The sequence below is a fragment of the Macaca thibetana genome, chromosome 12 (assembly GCF_024542745.1).
Source record: "Macaca thibetana thibetana isolate TM-01 chromosome 12, ASM2454274v1, whole genome shotgun sequence".
NCBI lineage: Eukaryota > Metazoa > Chordata > Mammalia > Primates > Cercopithecidae > Macaca > Macaca thibetana.
The window spans coordinates 45,854,791-45,874,794 of NC_065589.1; the positions used below are offsets into that span (position 1 = coordinate 45,854,791).

Below are 20,004 nucleotides of genomic sequence, written 5' to 3' on the forward strand. Positions count from 1 at the left end.
CTGGCATTCAGTGGGTGCTCTGTTACGTGTTTGTTTACTGAAGTGGGTTAATATAAAGATATAACTATGTAGCTTAGAATATATAACATTGTTTTCTGCGGAAAATGTAGCTTTTGCTTATTTTATGTTTTTGATAGTAAAATTGATTCGTATTCCCTGAACATATGGTAGCATGGAAAGAAGTATTAGGACAACCAGAGTGATGAAGCCAGCCTTGGATTAGACATTGTCTTTGAATAAGCACCTAATTCAGTGATCTATGTGTGTCACCTAAGAGTTATGTTTAACCACTACCACCACCTTGAATGCTAAATTATTCAACATTTCAACTACACAAGTTCTTAGAAAGACCACTTTATCCCAAAATCAATGCATGCAGCTCAGGTGTCTCATCCAGAATGGGATCTGGCAGCTGGTCTTTCAACTCTTTCCACTGGGAGAAAGCTTCCGAATCTGTATGTCTAAGCTCAGTGTGCTTCAAGGTCCAGGCTTAGCCATCCAATTGCCTGGTGGATATCACCATCCAGAGGACTTGCTGGAACTGGAGTAGGTTCTGAACTTTATGGCACCAAAGTTCATGGAACTTTGATCGACAAAATAAGGTCATCAGACACTCATTCCTTGAAAGAATCAACCTTCAATGAAACAAAACAAAACCCTGATTCTTTTTCAAAGTTTTAGCTCATGAGGGAGTTTAACAACCATGCTTATCATTTTTAATAAAGTTGGAATAATGAACATTTATGACAAGCATGTTGGACTGGGCTCTGTGTCTGCATCATCTCATTTTATTCTCATAACAGTTCTGTAAAGTACCTGCTATTATTATCCATATTTCACAGATAGGTATCCTAAGGCACAAAGAAATTAAGTAACTACCCTGGGTGATATGACTGGTGGGATGTAGAGCCAGGATTCAAACCCATGTCTGTCTCACTCTGAATTCCAAGCTTTCAACAACCATGCTGTACTGTCTGGAGGACTAGTGAACTCCAGACTTTTGAAAGACGAAGCTATCTCAGAACATCTGAATTCCAACCAAGGTACCATCGAGATGAGTGGTCTTCAGGATTTATCAAAGGGAAGCAAGAGAACCTCAGACAATACCAACAGTTATGTCTGTAGGTCTATATCATTCATTTATTCTCTTCTCTTCTCTCTTTCTCTCTCTCTCTCCCGTCTCCTTCCTTCTTTACCTTCTTCCTTTCTTTCTTTCTTTTTTTAGACGGGTCTTTCCTCTGTTGCCTAGGCTGGAGTGCAGTGGCATGATCACAGCTCACTGCAGCCTCAGCCTCTGGGGTTCAACTGATCCTCTCACTTCAGCCTCCCAAGTAGCTGGGACTACAGTAGCCCACCACACCCAGCTAATTTTTGTATTATTTATTTATATATGTGTGTGTGTGTATATATATATATAGAGAGAGAGAGATGTGTGTGTGTGTGTGTGTGTGTGTGTGTGTGTTTCTTTAGACAGATTCTTGCTCTGTTGCCCGTGCAGTGGCATGATCTCGGCTCACTGCAACCTCCGCCTCCGGAGTTCAAGCAATTCTCCTGCCTCAGCCTCCCGAGTAGCTGGGACTACAGGTGCCCACCACCACACCTGGCTAATTTTTGTATTTTTAGTAGAGATGGGGTTTCCCCATGTTGGCCCAGCTGGTCTCAAACTCCTGACCTCAAGTGATCTGCCCACCTCGGCCTCCCAAAGTGCTGGGATTACAGGCGTGAGCCACTGCTCCAGGTCATAATTTTTGTATTTTTTAGAGACAAGGTTCCGACATGTTGCCTGGACTGGTCTTGAACGTCTGAGCTCAAGCAATCTGCCTGACTGAGCCTCCCAAAGTGCTGAGATTATAGGCATAAGCCACCGTGCCTGGCCCATCCATTCTTTTGCATGACTAGCAATCTGCATTTTTTTTTTTTTTGTATTAGGAGAGCAGAATCACCCTATGCCATTATCCACCCAGTGAGGGGTAAAATCGACCCCAGCTACAGCTCTGTGGTACATCCCACTGTTTGAAATCTGCAGCATTAGCCCTGGACTTCTGCACATATTTTCATAAAAGCACTCATGCTTGGACCCAGCCCTCCTCCTGGAATCTCTGTTCAGCATCTTTTGTAACAGCTGCTGTCAGCTTGGTATCACTCTCCAGATGATAACACCTGCCAGGGATGAGTGCTTCCAGCTAGAGGGAGGAAAGTGACTTTCCAGCAAGCTTGTTTCTCCAAAGATGGCTTGTCCTTGGCAGCTGCTAAGGACTCAAAGTCCTCTGTTGTGAAGTCTAGATCAGGTCCCTGTAATAATCACTTCCCTTCTTGATCCTCATTTGGTTAGATAAAATGTAAAGGCCTGAGGACTTTTTAGTCAGAAGAACAGCTCACATGCACACCTGTGTTCCAGGTCAGGGTGCTGTGAAGCTCACAAAGAACAAAGAGCCTTTCTAAAATTCCAAAGGAGGGAAGAGGCCTGGCTGTCTGTAACAGCTGAAGGAATATCTGGGAAAACCAAACCCTCAGCAGTAAGTGAGATTTACTTTCTCACATGGGCAGATCCTCACAACCTAAGTGGTAACATCACCGGATTTAAATTCTGTGGACCATTCAGCAGAGAAGAGTAGTTTTGGGCCAGGTTCAGTGGCTCATGCCTGGAATCCCGGCACTTTGAGAGGTCAAGGCAGGAGGATTGGTTGAGCTCAGGAGCTTGAGACCAGCTTGGGCAACATAGCAAGACCTTGTCTCTCCAAAAAAAAGAAAAGAAAAGAAAAAATTAGGCCGGGCGCGGTGGCTCAAGCCTGTAATCCCAGCACTTTGGGAGGCCGAGACGGGCAGATCACGAGGTCAGCAGATCGAGACCATCCTGGCTAACCCAGTGAAACCCCGTCTCTACTAAAAAATACAAAAAACTAGCCGGGCGAGGTGGCGGGCGCCTGTAGTCCCAGCTACTCGGGAGGCTGAGGCAGGAGAATGGCGTAAACCTGGGAGGCGGAGCTTGCAGTGAGCTGAGATCCGGCCACTGCACTCCAGCCTGGGCGACAGAGCGAGACTCTGTCTCAAAAAAAAAAAAAAGAAAAGAAAAGAAAAAATTAGTTGGGTGTGGTGGTGTGTACCTGTAGTTCCAGCTACTCAGGAGGCTGAGGTGGGGGGATTGCTTGAGTCCAGGAGTTTGAAGCTGCAGTGAGCCATGATCGTGCCACCGCACTCCAGCCTGGGTGACAGAATGAGATTCCATCTGGAAAAGAAAGTAGTTTTGTTAATATTTAGCAATAACATTCACCTGTTCACTGGAAAGGTAATTTGGTACATTTTAGAGTCATAACTCCGTAGCATTTTTTTTCTAGGAAACATTTTATAGTTTTCCAAACACATAAGTTATTTCACACAAAATTGTTTAAATTACATAAAGATATTTTTTAGTATATAGCAATCTTGATCTCAAATTCCTCACATTGTTATGGGACAGACTATAGTAAGAAATAGCCCAAAGCAACCATTTCAGATGAGCAGTGTGTTTTTGTTGTCATTGTCTCTTAAAATGTGTTTTTTAAAAGAAGGGAATGTTACAATTAATATATTTGATTACTCAGTATTTCCTGTGTACTGGCCTTTTTAAGACTCTCCAGAGTACTAGCAGTTAGTGGGTTTGGAGATTAGAGTCTACATCCCAGTTGCTTTTTGTTTGTTTGAGACAGAGTCTCGCTCTGTCGCCCAGGCTGGAGTGCAGCAGCGTGATCTCAGCTCACTGCGGCCTCTGCCTCCTGGGTTCAAGTGATTCTCCTGCCTCAGCCTCCTGAGTAACTGGGATTGCAGGTGCATGCCATCACGCCTGACTGATTTTTGTATTTTTAGTAGAGACAGGGTTTCATCATGCTGGCCGGGGGGGGGTCTTGAACTCCTGGCCTCGAAAGATCTGCCCACCTCGGCCTCCCAAAGTGCTGGGATTACAGACATAAGGCATCCCGCTTGGCCCCAGTTTTTATAAGTTCATAAACTTTATTCATCTGCATTATCACACCAGTCACACCAGATGGATGACAAGAATATCCTTCATGAATTTACAGTGAAAAATCCAGCTGCTAAAAGGACCAGGAGATTCATGTCATCTACTACAGCTATGTTCCCTTCTACGTAGGGGATCCAGTTTTACACACTGAATAAAGATCAGATGTTTTCTTCCTGAGTATGGAATTAAAATCAAAGAAACTGAGTAAAAGTTAATGTGCTCAAGCTCTGATAACCTCATGTATCCTCTCTTATTCAAAACCCAGTGCCTTACCAATCAGAATACCTTTGATGACCCATCCAGGAGTCCTGTCCTCTGGACAGGGCTACAGAAACCCTTACCACTAGTTCTGTTTTTCCTAGACTCCATGAATACTGACTTGGTAGACCGTTAGGACAACTTCCAAGGTGTGGCTTCTCTTACATTAGCTACCTAATTTAGGATGGCTGCTTTCTGATGTTACAGAGTGGATTATAGGGAAATGTGCTAGGAACCATGGCCGACACAGAAATAATATTAGGCATCCGAGGGTGTGGTGGCTCACGCCTGTAATCCAAGCACTTTGGGAGGCCGAGGCAGGTGGATCACCTGAGGTCAGGCGTTCAAGACCAGCCTGACCAACATGGTGAAACCCCGTCTGTACTAAAAATACAAAAATTAGCCGGGCATGGCGGTGCATGCCTGTAATCCCAGCTACTTGGGAAGCTGAGGCAGGAGAATTGCTTGAATCCGGGAGGCGGCGGTTGCAATGAGCCAAGATTGTGCCATTGCACTCCAGCCTGGACAATAGAGTGAGACTCTGTTTCAAAAAATAAATAAATAAATAAATAAATAAATAATAGGCATGGATATTACTTTCAAGGAGATTATAACCTAGTTTGGGAGGTAAAAAGTGTGCGACATAAATATTGACTTATCACCCACATTTCCTAGTTCTCCATAGGGTAATAACAGGATTATAATAACTACTCCCCAGTTATTTCTCTGGCCCTGCCCCCAAATTCTGCAGGCGCTCTGGCTGTGCTCCAGTTCCTTCAGAAGGGCTTTCAGCATGTTTCCCATGAACTCTACGCACTTCTCATGGTGAGCACAGGACACCCACTGTTTTCTTCTTCTCCTGTTTTTGCTTTCTGTGGTGGTATCTTCTGTGTTTACACCCCAAAGACTGTTTGGTCACAGGTGTCCTGTAAAGACACTGCTCCAATCGCTGCCCACCCGTGACAATGCAGGGGCTGCCAGTGTCAATGCCCGGGTGTGGCGTCTGTCCTCTGCCACCTCCTGCAGTCCCCACCCGACAACTCAGGCCTGAGCTTATGGGAGTTCAGCCAGAGGAGGGGCTGTGTGATATGCTTGAAAGCTCAAAGACTTCCACATTATACAGTCTGGTTTGGAATGCCAGCCCCACAATTACCTAGCTACAAGGTCTGTAAGCATTTTACTTTGCTTCCATGAGCCTTCGTAGCTTGTCTAATCTGTCAAATGGGGGTTAGGTTGCTTATAGCATTAAGTAGAAGAATGTAAGTAAATCCTAAAAAAATTAAAAATAGAACTACCATGTAGTCCAGATATATATCTTCCAGATATATATCTAAAGGAAATGAAATCAGTATCTCGAAGATGTATCTACACTCTTATGTTCACTACAGCACTATTCACAGTAGCCAAGCTGTAGAAGCAACCTAAGTGTTCATTGATAGATGGTTACTGTGATACACACACACAGACACACACACAGACATACACACAGACAGGGAAATCATTCAGCTTTAAAACAGAAGGGAATCCTGCCGTTTATAACAACATGTATGACCTGGAAGACATTACACTAGGTGAAATAAGCCAGTCACAGAAAGACAAATACTGCATGAACTCACTTTACCTGTGGAATCTAAAAAAGTTGAACTCATAAAAACAGCGAGTAGAATGGGGGTCGGCAGGAGCTGAGGTCTAGGGGGAAATGGGGAGATGTTGGTCAAAGAATATGAAGTTTCAGTTTGCAGAATGAGTAAGTTCTGAAGATCTAATGTACAGCATGAGGACTATAGTTAATAATACTGCATTGTATTCTTGAAAGTAGAAAGTATTCTCACCCCCCCTACACAAGGTAACTATGTGAGGTGACGGATATTAGGATATTAATTAGTTTGTTTGTGGTAATCATTTCACAATTTATACATATATCGAAACCTCACATTGTACACCTTAAATACTTGCAATTTTTTCTTGTCAGTTATGCCTCAATAAAACTGGGAAGGAAAGGAATGTAAGTAAAGTATCTAGCATGGTGCCTCGCATATGATAGGTACAAGTGGCAACTGTTACTATGTATTCATTTAATGTATCTTAATCAATTTCTCTATCTGCTGGATACTGCTATGTGCCAGGTCTAAAAAGACGAAGAAGCTGCTGTATCTGGGAGCTTACTATCTCATAGTGGGAATTGGCATGTAAATAACTAACTATGACAAAATACAGTAGTTGCTCTGTTAGAATTTTGTATTCCTATTATTCTTATTATCCAAGATAAAACATGATGTCCTAGAAGAGGTACAGGTGACACACTGTGAGACTTTAGGGGACAGCATGTCCCATTCTGGGGTCAGTGGTTAATGAGAGATTCACAGACGCTCATGAGCATAATCTGTTTGCTATGTTGGTCTCTTATTTCCTTACCTCACCATTTGTGTGAATGTGGAATAGTAGTATCAAACCTGTAACGAATTGAAGGATGGAGAGTATAGAGAGATGTTTGGACTTGGTTTGATAAGTTGACTATCACCTCATTTTCAAAATATCAGAGAACCTATTGTCATGATGGTTTATTTTTCTTTTGATGATGGTTGCATCAGCCACTAAGTAGAAAAGTTGTAATTGACACAGTACATCGAAGTAAGGAAAATAGATGGTGTATCTAAAATTGCATTGCTGAGTCGCATCACCATCTGGGAGCAGCCATTCATAAAAGATTAAATGTGAGGCAGGCGCATATCTGAATACATGTGTGTCTGTCTCTCCCATCTGTTTTAATTTTGCTTAAAATAATAACAGCTTTCTTTACCTACTTACTTGAATCTGTGCTGCTTCTGTTAATGTCCATTAGCCAGAAGTAGTCTTTGTGGTCTTTAACTAGTGTTTCAGAATACCAGCAAGATCAGCTGTCATTGGATCAGAAGAAATTTTCTTTAAAGTTGTATATTTTATTGACTGGGCTAGAATCACTAAAATTTGATGCTTAAAGTGAGAAATGTATGCTGTAGTTTAACACTAAAATTGCTGTCCAAAAGGATATTTATGTTGGTTTGTACAGCTTTTGTGAGGACTAAGAGCAGGTAAGAAAAATGTACTTTTTCCATTGCATTTTTAAAAGATTATTGAAAAGTTAATATTTCTTTGTATTCAAATCTGTTATCTGCTTTGTTTCCTTTTTAAGTATTTTTTTTATCATATTCCCATGTCCCTCAGCTGCTACATTCCTTTCCAACCCACCCTTATTCCTCTACTCTCTCTGGCCCTAGGCAAGTACATTTTACCTTGAGCTGAGACAGAAAGTAAATTAACATCATGATAATATAATTCAGGGTAGCCTGGGAATATCATCTAGATGAAAATTATTGTTGATTAAAAGAGGTAACTCTTAAATTTAAGAATTGCTCTCACAAGTCACCATGGAAACATGAGGCCAGTATTATAGTTTTTCCTGATAGTGTACAAGAACTGTATATGCTCAGCAAGTGGAATTGATCAAATGTAATGCCCATCATTCTGGAGTATTTTATAGGACCAGCTGCTTGTCACTATTCCAATGTGCCTGTCACATAATGCAATCAAGTATTTTGCAGTGCAGAACTTCAGCTGAATTAGCCCTCAGATGAGAACTGTTATTAATAAATGTGGATAATGGGCAGGAGACTAAATGTGTTTTAAACAGAATGAAATGCAGGAGACCTGCTGCCTTTTTATCTTAGATACAGGCTTGTAGTAGTGATTAGGCCTCAGACTTATATCAAGAATCTAATAGTCTGGCCGGGCGCGGTGGCTCACGCCTGTAATCCCAGCACTTTGGGAGGCCAAGGCGGGCGGATCACAAGGTCAGGAGATCAAGACCAAGGTGAAACCCCGTCTCTACTAAAAATACAAAAAATTAGCCGGGCGCGGTGGCAGGCGCCTGTAGTCCCAGCTACTTGGGAGGCTGAGGCAGGAGAATGGCGTGAACCCAAGAGACGGAGCTGGCAGTGAGCCAAGATCGCGCCACTGCACTCCAGCCTGGGGGACAGAGCGAGACTCCGTCTCAAAAAAAAAAAAAAAAATAAAGACTCTAATAGTCAAAGCCCTTGTAGATACCATTCACATTGTTTTAATGAACTCAATGCTCTGGAAAGTGAAAAATTAAGACAACTGACATCAACTATAAGTTTCTGCTCTTCTTAAAATTATCTATTATTTTTTCTCATCTTGTATGACACCCTTCTCTATCTAAAAAGGCTTTAATTCGTAGAACACCGAGAGCGACAGGTCACTGCTGGAAAAAAAAAAAAAAAAAAAAAAAAAAGATTCACAACCTAAATGCAGGGAGAACATCTCTATGAATCCTCCAATCCAACTCCAGTGCTTTTCTAACTTCAAGCCATATTGATTTTAACATCTGGTGACTTTGGGGACCTGCAGTGTCAGGCATGGAGTAAAGCAGTAGATGATTATTAATATGTGCAGTAACAGCAATCTCAATAAATTTTTTTCACAAAGTTCTTAAACGAAAACATCCTTTACTGTTGGAATTAACAAGTTGACTATTATCTACGGTGGCACCATCTGGTGGTTTCATTTTTAATGTCATTGTGTATTTATTATTATTAAGAACATACAGTATACCAGGTATTGCTTACTATAAAATAAACCCAGCCCCATCTTGACAGATTCAGCATATACTGTGAACTGGCAGAAATGCAGGAAATAAATGAAAATGGATTATTCTGTTGGAAATGTGTGGGTTCTATAAGACTGCCAACCCCTAGACATATTTCCATTATTCAGACAAAGAAATCATCAAAAAATTATTTTATTTTTAATTTCTTAATTTTTATTTTTTATGATTTTTGAGACAGAGTTTGACTCTGTCACCCAGGTTAGAGTGCAGTGGAGCGATCATAGCTCACTGCAGCCTTTGAACCCCGGATTCAAGCAATCCTCCCACCTCAGCCTCCAGAGTATCTGGGATAACAGGCATGTTCAACCATGCCTGGCTAACTTTTAAAAATGTTGTGTAGTGACAGGATCTTGCTGTATTGCCCAGGTTTGTCTCAAACTCTTGGCCTTGGCTTCCCAAAGTGCTGAGATTACAGATGAGAGCCACCATACCTGGTCAGAAAATTTTAGATAGAAGCAAAAAGAACTGTTATATGGTTGGATCAGTGTGGACAAGTTTCAGAAGATTATAATGTGCTTGAGAATAAACATCTCTTAATTTAAAAAAAAATTCAAAAACAGTTCTTATATTCCCCAAGGTAGAAGCAAAAAAAATTTTAGACCGAAAGCTTCCGTGAAAAAGTACTGACAATTCTAAACAAAATATTGGCAAATTAAGTGTAACAATATATGTTCAAAAAGATAGTACATAACAGCTAAATGGGAATGCAAGGGTAGTTTAGTATTAGAAAATTAATCAAGGTATTTTACCATATTAACAGAAAAAGGAGAAAAAGATCAGATAAACATTTTGATCAATGCAAGTATTTAGTAAGGCTCAGTACCTATTTGTGATAAATTCTTAGCAAACTAGTAGAAGGGAACATCATTAATCTGATAAAGAACATCTGCAAAATATCTGTGGCAAACATTATACTAAATGGTAAAATATTAAACACTTTTTTTCCTTATAGTAGGAGCAAGACAGATATGCCTGCCATCTCCCTTTCTCTTCAATATTGGACTGGGAGTCCTAGCTGGTGCAATAGAGGAAAACAAGAAATAAAAGTGTGGTGGACAGAATGGCCCTGCAATAACTCTAGAACCTGTGAATATGTTACCTTACATGGCAGAAGAGACTTTGCAGATGTAATTAAGTTACAGATATTAAGATAGGTGGGAGGTTAATTGAATATGCATATAGGAGAAATAATTCTTTCCTTCTACCTCATATCATACACAACACTCAATTCAAGATGGATTGATAAGGGTATAAGGTCATTATACAAAAGGCAACTGTATTTTATATACCAGCAACAAAAAACAAATTTAACTAAAACATTTTAAAATACCATTTACAAAAATATTATCATTTGTACTAGTATCTAAAATATTATATAAAATGTTATTTCCATAAAAACTGTAAAACATTATTGAGAAAAATAAAAGATGTCCTAAATAATCAACTTTGCCCTTTCCATATACGAGGTTAATATTCTAAAAATCAATTACTTTCCTACATCCCAGCAACATCAAATAGAAAATGAAATTTTAAAAAGATATCATTTACAAAAAATTACAATTTTCAATAGCATAAAAAGTATTAAATGCCCTTACCATAAACTATAATACATTATGGAGAAAAAGTAACTCTGTTTCAATAAGTAGAAAAACATAATTATTTCTATAAATTGAAAGATTGTGAAAATAGCAACTCTTCCCAAACACATTTACAGATTCATCAAAATCCCAGCAAGGTTTTTTGTGTGTGTAAATTGAAAAGCTGATTTTAAATTTTATACAGACATTCTAAGGTTAAAGAATATATAAGGCAATCTTGAAAAAGAACAACCTGGGGACTTAGACTTCCAGATACAAAAAATCTGTTACAAAGCTATAGTAATGTCCCAGCACTTTGGGAGGCTGTGGCAGGAGTATCAGTTGAGGCCTGCCTGGGCAATACATGTGAGACCCTGCCTGTAGAAAAGAATTTAAAATTAGCCAGGCATGGTGGCATATCTGTAGTCCTACTTACTCTGGAGCTGAGGTGAGAGGATCACTTGAGCCCAGGAGTTAGAGGTTTTTTTTTTTTTTTTTTTTTTTTTTTTTTTTTTTTTTGAGACGGAGTCTCACGCTGTTGCCCAGGCTGGAGTGCAGTGGCGCGATCTCGGCTCACTGCAAGCTCCGCCTCCTGGGTTCACGCCATTCTCCTGCCTCAGCCTCCTGAGTAGCTAGGACTACAGGCGCCCGCCACTGCGCCCGGCTAATTTTTTGTATTTTTAGTAGAGACGGGGTTTCACTGTGGTCTCGATCTCCTGACCTTGTGATCCGCCCGCCTCGGCCTCCCAAAGTGCTGGGATTACAGGCTTGAGCCACCGCGCCCGGCGAGTTAGAGGTTATAGTGAGCTATGATAGCACTCCTGTACTCCAGCCTGGTGACATAGCAAGACCCTGTCTCAAGAACAAAAAACCTTTAGTAATGAAAACAGTATGGTATTATAGCAAAGACAGATGAACTAACCAAAAGAACAGAATAAAAAGTTGAGAAAAACAGTACGGTATTAGGGCAAAGATAGATGAACTAATCAAAAGAACAGAATAGGGAGTTGAAAAATGGATCCACACATATGTGGTATCCTGATTAATGATAAAGGTGCATAGCAGTTCAGTAAAGAAAATTATCTTTTCACCAAATAGTGCTAGGTTAATAAAACATGTGTATGGAGGAAAATGAATCTTCTTTTACCATATACAAAACTGAATTCGAGATAGATTGCAGATCTATATGTGAAAGGTACAACAATAACGTTTTTAGAAGAAAGCATAAGAGACATCTTCATGACTCACAGAAAAATATCTTTTAATAAGATACAAAATTAGCCAAAGGAATAACTGGATATGTTGGACTCTATTACATTAAAAACTTTGTCCATTAAAAGGCACCATTAAGAGAGTACAAAGGCAAGCTTCAGAGTACAATACATGTATATGAAAAAGGTCTTGTACCCAGAATATATAAAGAACTCTTACAGAACATATAAAGAAAACTTAAAAGCCAATAAGAAAAAAATAGATAACCCAGTGGAAAAATGGGCAAAAAACTTGAACAGGCATTTCACAAGAGGTTATCCAAGTATTTATAAATATGTGAAAAAAGTACTCAGCTTTAATAGTAATCAAGGAAATGCAAATTAGAACTACAATGTGTGTGTTAGTGTTCCATTGCTGCCATAATAAATTGCCATAGATTGAGCAGAATTAAAAGAACACAAATTCATTATCTTACAGTGTTACAGGTTAGAAATCCATTACAGGTCTCAGCTCAGGGAGAGCAAAAGGCTTTAGAGAATGAGAAATAGAACAGATAAGTTTTGCTCTATGAGGGTGATTTGAGCAGCTGCAGACCAGTGTATGAACATGGAGTGGATGAGAGCCTATTAGTCCAAAGAACTGCCTCTTTTCCTCAATTTGCCTTTGGCTAACGCCACCTGGGACCATATCTCTCCCATATTCTATGGCCTCTAAACGTTCACTACCATGGCATCTGTACAGAAGCTAGTCTGCAAATGGTGCTTTAGCCAAAGGGTTACTAGGATTATTCTTTTAAAAGAGCCCTTGGAATATTCTTATGGCCTTACACTCATCAGAAAAGTGTCATAAATCAAACAGGAATTCTCCAGTGGTTAACAAGTTGGAACTGGAAATAGCTAGTGTACGAGATCACTTACCTGCTTCCAGGATCACTGTGAGCGTAAGTTATGTCTCACTTACTGGCTAATATCAAGACAGCCTCACTAGCTGAGTGGTATGTACAGGGAATTTCTTTATTTTGTGCTTGTACAGGCACTTTATTGTCTTTTGTTTAACTATATAGACTTTAATTTTAAGAGGACATGTTTCTTTTCAATGGTGACATTTGTAAATGTATGGTGTGGCTCTGCCTTTGAACCTAAAATAGATGCTGATTTTTTTTTTTTCTTGAAAGTTGAGTTATCAACTATTGCTTTCATGTGCATAAGTTCAGTTGCTTGAGTTTTCTTAGTATTATAGCAAAATAAACTGTTTCTCTCAATTATTTGTTGATCATAAGTTTAGGTAAGCTTACATTATTTCACATGCTATAGAAATATTTGTGCTTCACATAGGCCAACATCAGGTATTCTATATTACCAACATAAGAATTTCATTAAGTTTTTATATTACATATAAGTTTAGACATTGAGTGCAAATATAATTATATTTCAGATCTTTTTCAAGGTTTGAGCCTTGTATCTTCAGTATGTCCTATAATGAGCCAGGTTGTGATCTGATATCTATTCTCCTCCTTTATCTTTTCCTTTGAACTGTACCTTGCCAGAATATAGGAATATGTGTACTTATCTGTAGAGATATAATGTTAGAAGCCCTTTGATAAACTAGTTCTTGAATAAAAGGTTAACATGTTACCCATTAGCAACATGCAGCACAGCCAGTTATATAAGTAGGTAATAATGGGTGAGATTTTTGATTTGATTAGTATTATGGCTGGTTATTTACCTTTTCCAGCATAAATAGCCATATCAATATTTAAAGGATATCAGTGGGCTAGTTACAGTGGCTCAGGCCTGTAATCCCAGCACTTTGAGAGGCCAAGGAGGGTGAATCACCTGAGGTCAGGAGTTCGTGACCAGCTTGGCCAACATGGTGAAACCCTGTCTCTACTAAAAATACAAAATTAGCTGGGCATGGTGGCGGGCACCTGTAATCCCAGCTACTTGGGAGGCTGAGGCAGGAGAATCACTTGAACCCAGGAGACGGAGGTTGCAAACAGCCAAGATCATACCATCACACTCCAACCTGGGCAACAAAAGCAAAAGTCCATTTTTATTTTTTAAAGGATATCAGTGTAGGCAGAAATGAATTATAATTAGATAATGGGATAGAAAGACAGAATGGGTATAAATAACTGCCCTATTTCAGGTTGTTTTCTGATTATAAAAATTATCTGTGCTTAATTGTAAAAATTGTGGAAACATCATAGAAATATAAAAAGAAAATAGAAATCCCCTATGATTCCACCATCTAGACATAACTACTATTTACATTTTGGTTTATTTTCTTCCAGTCTTTTTTCTTGTGTATGCAAATGGATGTGGGTGTGGGTGTGTGTCAGGGTAAGTTTTAAGTATCTCAAGTTCTTTTTTTGTTTTGTTTTTTGAGATGGAGTCGTGCTCTGTTGCCAAGGCTGGAGTATAGTGGTGCCATCTCGGCTCACCACAGCCTCCGCCTCCGCCTCCTGGGTTCAAGCAGTTCTCCTGCCTCAGTCTCCTGAGTAGCTGGAACTACAGGCGCGCGCCACCATGCCTGGCTAATTTTTGTATTTTTGTGGAGATGGGGGTTTCACTATGTTGGCCAGGCTGGTCTCGAACTCCTGACCTCAGGTGACCCACCCACCTTGGCCTCCCAAAGTGCTGGGATTAGAGGTGTGAGCCACCACACCCAGCCTATCTCACGTTCTTAAAAAGCAACAACAAAACAGGAAATAATTTTTAAAGGACAGAATTATTTTAGATTATTAGGAGTGGAGCAGTCAGGCATCAATTTAATTTAAACTTCAGCACAAGGAATATTTTGTTTAGAACTTGGCTAAAAGAGACAAATTGGGGCCATCTGGTTTTAATCCCTCTTTTACCAGCTGAGCCGAGCAGCTCACCTTCTCCCCAGTCTTCACTTCCTTCCCATATTCTTTGGCAGAGCTATATACACCCTGGCATGATTACCAAAACAAATTAATGCTTCTTAGGTCTGCTTGTAATTAATAACTCCCAACAGAACATGAGTCTTCTGTGGACTTGGAACGTTGCCTAATTTTCTCTAAGATAAGTAATTAGATGGCTGAGGACTGATAACACTCTTTCCTCTGAGCCTTTGCCAAACAGCCTACATCTGTAATGTGGGTAAGATGATTAAAATCTAAAAATGGCTAGAGGTTTTCTTATGTGTCACAACACGGAAGGTATTTATTGCACTTCATCCCCCAAGCCCAACATTTCCCCAAACAAGAAGAGATTTAAAAATGGATCAAGAAAGGCTATTCCTAAAGTCATTTAGATGGTTTGGTTAACATCGGTTGTCTATTTTATTCTCCATTCAACTCACAAATTTTCTATGCAGTCAAATTAAACGTGAAGGATGGATTTCTCACTAGCCATGAACACTATCAAGTTGATGGTTACACTGTTCCTTGGAACCTGGGCTATACACCAGTGGGTCCATGTTCACTAAATTCCTTTATGAGAATATATTGGAGTATTCCCATCACAGGGCTTCTATTTGGCAACTTATCTTCCTATTATGAAGCTCAAAGTCAGAGCTCTGTACTGCCTGGATGGTAACCCCAAAGTTTCAACAAGAATAATTTTTTAATCTACTTTTATTTCCTTAAAGCAGGATTTCTCAACCTTGGTACTATTAACATCTTGAACAGGATAATTCTTTGTTATGGGGGACTATCTTGGCATTATAGGAGGCTTAGTAACATGCTGGCCTCTGCCCACTAGGTGCTGCTAACAACCAGCATCCCACTTAACGTTTTTACTCCAGACACTGCCAAATGTCCCCTAGGGGTTTCAATGCCCTGGTTGAGAATCTCTGCCCTAGAGAATAGTATTAGCATCTCAGTGGTGACAATAAGATAAAGTAGACCGTTATTTATAAGTGAGATAATAGCTGGAATTCTAAGCTAGTACTATTCATTTATCTTTTCAACAAAGTTACTATTAAGTGATTCAGAAGGCACATGTGGAGAGCAGTTGATTAAATACATATTCTGATTTGTCAAGACACAGTGACTCACACCTGTAATCCCCACACTTTGGGAGGCCACGGCAGGAGGATTGCTTGAGTCCAGGAGTTTGAGACCAGCTTGGGCAGTGTAGCAAGACCCTGTGTCTACAAAAAATAAAAATTAAAAAATTAGCTGGGTGTGTGTTGTGCACCTGTAGCACCTTTAGTCCTAGCTACTCAGAGGCTGAAGCAGGAGGATTGTTTTGAGCCCAGGAGTTTGAGAGTGCAGTGAGCTGTGATTATGCCACTGCACTCCAGCCTGGGTGACAGAACAAGACCCTGTCTCTAAAATAAATAAATGAGTAAATGAATATATATTCTGATTTAGCCAAGCTGGCACCTCCTAGTGACCATTTGGAAGAGAATTACAGTTTTGAGAAGGTTGGGCTCTATTGTGTGTGAGTCATCAGCACCTTAAAGGTGATAAGAAAGGATAGCCAGGTACAGTGGCTCACACCTGTAATTCCACCACTTTGGGAGGTTAAGGCATGTAGATCCCTTGAGCCATGGAGTTCGAGACCAACCTGGGCAACACGGCAAAACCCCGTCTCCAAAAAAATACAAGAATTAGCTGAACATGGTGGTGTGTGCCTGTAGTCCCAGCTACCTGGGAGGCCGAGGTGGGAGAATTGCTTGAGCCCAGGAGGTCAAGGCTGAAATGAGCCATAACTGTGCCACTGCACTCCAGCCTGGGCAACAGAGTGAGACCCTGTCTCAAAAAAAAAAAAAAAAAAGAAAAAGTAAGGGAGACATTTGAATCATTTCATATATAGAGGTATTCCAGGGTACTAGGGTACTATGCTTTCATATAACTCAGCACAGCTGAGAATAACCAAGGGTAATTTATACGCTCTGTAAGTAAAACTTAAAAAAAAATAACCTGATGGCTCACCAACAGAAGGTAACAGTAATATAATTTAATTAGCCCAATAACTAATTTTCTGAGTGGGAAAGTTTTATTGCAATAAAAGATATTGTGAATTTTAGGCTGGGCGTGGTGGCTCATACCTGTAATGCCAGCACTTTGGGAGGCCAAGGTGGGTGGATCCCTTGAGGTCAGGAGTTCAAGACCAGCCTGAACAATATGATGAAACCCCATCTCTACTGAAAATACAAGAATTAGCTGAGCATGGTAGTGGGTACCTGTAATCCTGGCTACTCAGGAGGCTGAGGCAGGAGAATTGCTTGAACCCAGGAGGTGGAGACTGCAGTGAGCCAAGATCGCACCACTGTACTCCAGCCTGGGTGACAGAATGAGACTGTCTCAAAAAAAAAAAACAAGCACAAAAAACAATGATACTGTGAATTTGGAGTAAGGAAGAAGTAGAATGCTTTGTTATTGATGGTTGGTGTGGTTTGGATATGTGTCCCCACTCAAATCTCATGTTCAATTGTAATGGCCAGGGTTGGAGGTGGCCTGGTGGGAGGCGATTGGATCATGAGAGCAGTTTCTCATGAATGGTTTAGCACTGTCCTCCTTGGTGTTGTCATCGTGGTAGTGAGGGTGTCCTTATGAGATCTCATCATTTAAAGGTGTGCAGCCTCTCCCCGTTCTCTCTCTTTCTCCTGCTCCAGCCGTATGAAGTCCTGGTGCCCCCTTTTCCTTCTGCCATGATTGTAAGTTCCTGAAGCCTCCCCAGAAGCTGAGCAGATGCCAGCCTCATGCTTCTTGTACAGCCCTGTGGAACTTCGAGCCAGTTAAACCCATTTTCTTTATAAATTACCCAGTCTTAGGTATTTATTGATAGCAGTGTGAGAATGGACTAATACAGTGGCCAAGGGGTGTCTTGGCCAAGATTAAAGAGACAGATCATTAGATTAGCTTAGAAGGAAGAGTAATATATGTTAAAATTGGAAAAGTACCCCAGGAATCTTCTTTCTTTCTTTAATTAAAATCACTGCTATGGTCAAATTCTTAAGGTAGACCTGGGCATGGTGACTCATGCCTGTAATCCTAACTTCTCAGGAGGCTGAGACTGGAGGGTCACTTCAACCCAGAAGTTCAAGTCCAGCCTGGGCAACGTATCAAGACCCTGTTTCTAAAATTAAAAAAAAAAAATCTTATGGTAGAGATTCAGAAAACCATCTGGTTATCCTAAAGAATATATAAAGCATGAACATATGAGGCATATTTGATGTGAAAATGTGAAAGTTGAGTAAATGAGAATGTGTTTCCTCCACAGTATAGTTCTTAAATATTAGTGTCTGATTGTGTAGGTGTTATTGGAGGGTAAAACAAGGACTTCTCGCTACCATGTACAGATTCAGAAGTCTCCAGTTACCCTCCATTGTGGTGTCCTGGGAACTTATAAATGTCATGGAAAAATCCTTTGCACACAAATTATTAGAAGATGGCAAATTTTTAATGAAAGTTTATATGAAAATAGGTCTATTCCTAAAACTATAAAAACCCTAGAAGAAAACCTAGGCAATACCATTCAGGACATAGGCATGGGCAACAACTTCATGACTAAAATACCAAAAGCAATGGCAACAAAAGTCAAAATAGACAAATGGGATCTAATTAAACTAAAGAGCTTCTGCACGGCAAAAGAAACTACCATCAGAGTGAACAGGCAACCTAGAGAATGGGAGAAAATTTTTGCACTCTACCCATCTGACAAAGGGCTAATATCCAGAATCTACAAGGAACTTCAACAAATTTACAAGAAAGAAACAACCCCATCAAAAAGTGAGCAAAGGATGTGAACAGACACTTCTCAAAAGAAGATATTTATGCAGCCAACAGACACATGAAAAAATACTCATCATCACTGGTCATCAGAGAAATGGAAATCAAAACCACAATGAGATACCATCTCACTCCAGTTAGAATGGCGATCATTAAAAAGTCAGGGAAGAACAGATGCTGGAGAGGATATGGAGAAATAGGAACGCTTTTATACTGTTGGTGGGAGTGTAAATTAGTTCAACCATTGTGGAAAACAGTGTGGCAATTCCTCAAGGATCTAGAACTAGAAATACCATTTGACCCAGCGATGCCGTTACTGAATATATACCCAAAGATTTATAAATCATGCTACTATAAAGACACATGCACACATATGTTTATTGTGGCACTATTCACAATAGCAAAGACTTGGAACTAACCCAAATGCCCATCAATGATAGACTCAATGATAGACTGAATTAAGAAAATGTGGCACATATATACTACGGAATCCTATGCAGCCATAAAAAAGGATGAGTTCATGTCCTTTGCAGGGACATGGATGAAGCTGGAAACCATCATCCTCAGCAAACTATCACAAGGACAGAAAACCAAACACCGCATGTTCTCCCTCACAGGTGGGAATTGAACAATGAGAACACTTGGACACAGGGCGGGGAACATCACACACTGGGGCCTGTCAGGGGGTGGTGGCTGGGGGAGGTATAGCATTAGGAGATATACCTAATGTAAATGACGAGTTGATGGGTGCAGCAAACCAACATGGCACATGTATACCTATGTTACAAACCTGTACGTTGTGCACATGTACCCTGGAACTTAAAGTAAAATAAAAAAAAAATAAATAAAATACAATGAATACATTAAAAAATAGGTCTATTTAGAAAAACACAATGTAAAAATAAATTTTTTCATAATTTGCCAGAATTTCACATAAAATATTTATTCATATAGTTAAAAATAAGGGTCAAGATGTAAGTTCTTAAAGGAGTCTGAAAAACTATTTCAACAAAGAAATTGTAGATGTATGGTGGGTTTTTGTCTTTGTTTTTCTCTTAGAATCAGATACTTTTAGTTCCAGAGGGCATTTGTTATAGGCGTTCAAAAAATTCACTGACACTCTTTTTTTCTTTTAGACAGAGTCTCGCTCTGTTGCCTAGGCTGTAGCGTTGTGGCACAATCTCGGCTCACTGCAACCTCCGCCTCCCGAGTTCAAGTGATTCTCCTGCCTCAGCCCCCTGAGTGACTGGGACTACAGGCACACACCACCATGCCTGGCTAATTTTTGTATTTTTAGTAGAGATGGAGTTTCACCATGTTGGCCAGAATGGTCTTGATCTTCTGAGTTCATGATCCACCCTCCTCGGCCTCCCAAAGTGTTGGGATTACAGGCGTGAGCCACCGCGCCCAGCCCACCATCACTCTTAAATTCCCCCTCCCTGTTTTGGAAAACGCTACAAGTCTTTCTCTAAGTTCCTATAAAGCATATTGAGTATCTCTTACCAGTAAGACATTGTCTCACTAGTCCTTCAAGATGAGAAATTCTTTCTTCATTAATTTATAGTGGTTATTAGTGAAATGGACAAAC

General features: G+C 40.1%; 1 protein-coding gene and 1 long non-coding RNA gene across 8 annotated transcripts in view; both read left to right on the top strand.

The window, feature by feature from the left end:
• ANKRD44 (ankyrin repeat domain 44) overlaps positions 1 to 20,004 on the top strand; it is a 346,841-nt gene that overhangs the window by 242,894 nt on the left and 83,943 nt on the right. The window lies entirely within an intron of this gene.
• On the top strand, positions 3,057 to 18,855 carry LOC126932160 (uncharacterized). The gene is made up of 2 exons (XR_007718124.1): positions 3,057 to 10,978; positions 11,295 to 18,855. It is a non-coding gene; the product is annotated as an uncharacterized LOC126932160 (long non-coding RNA).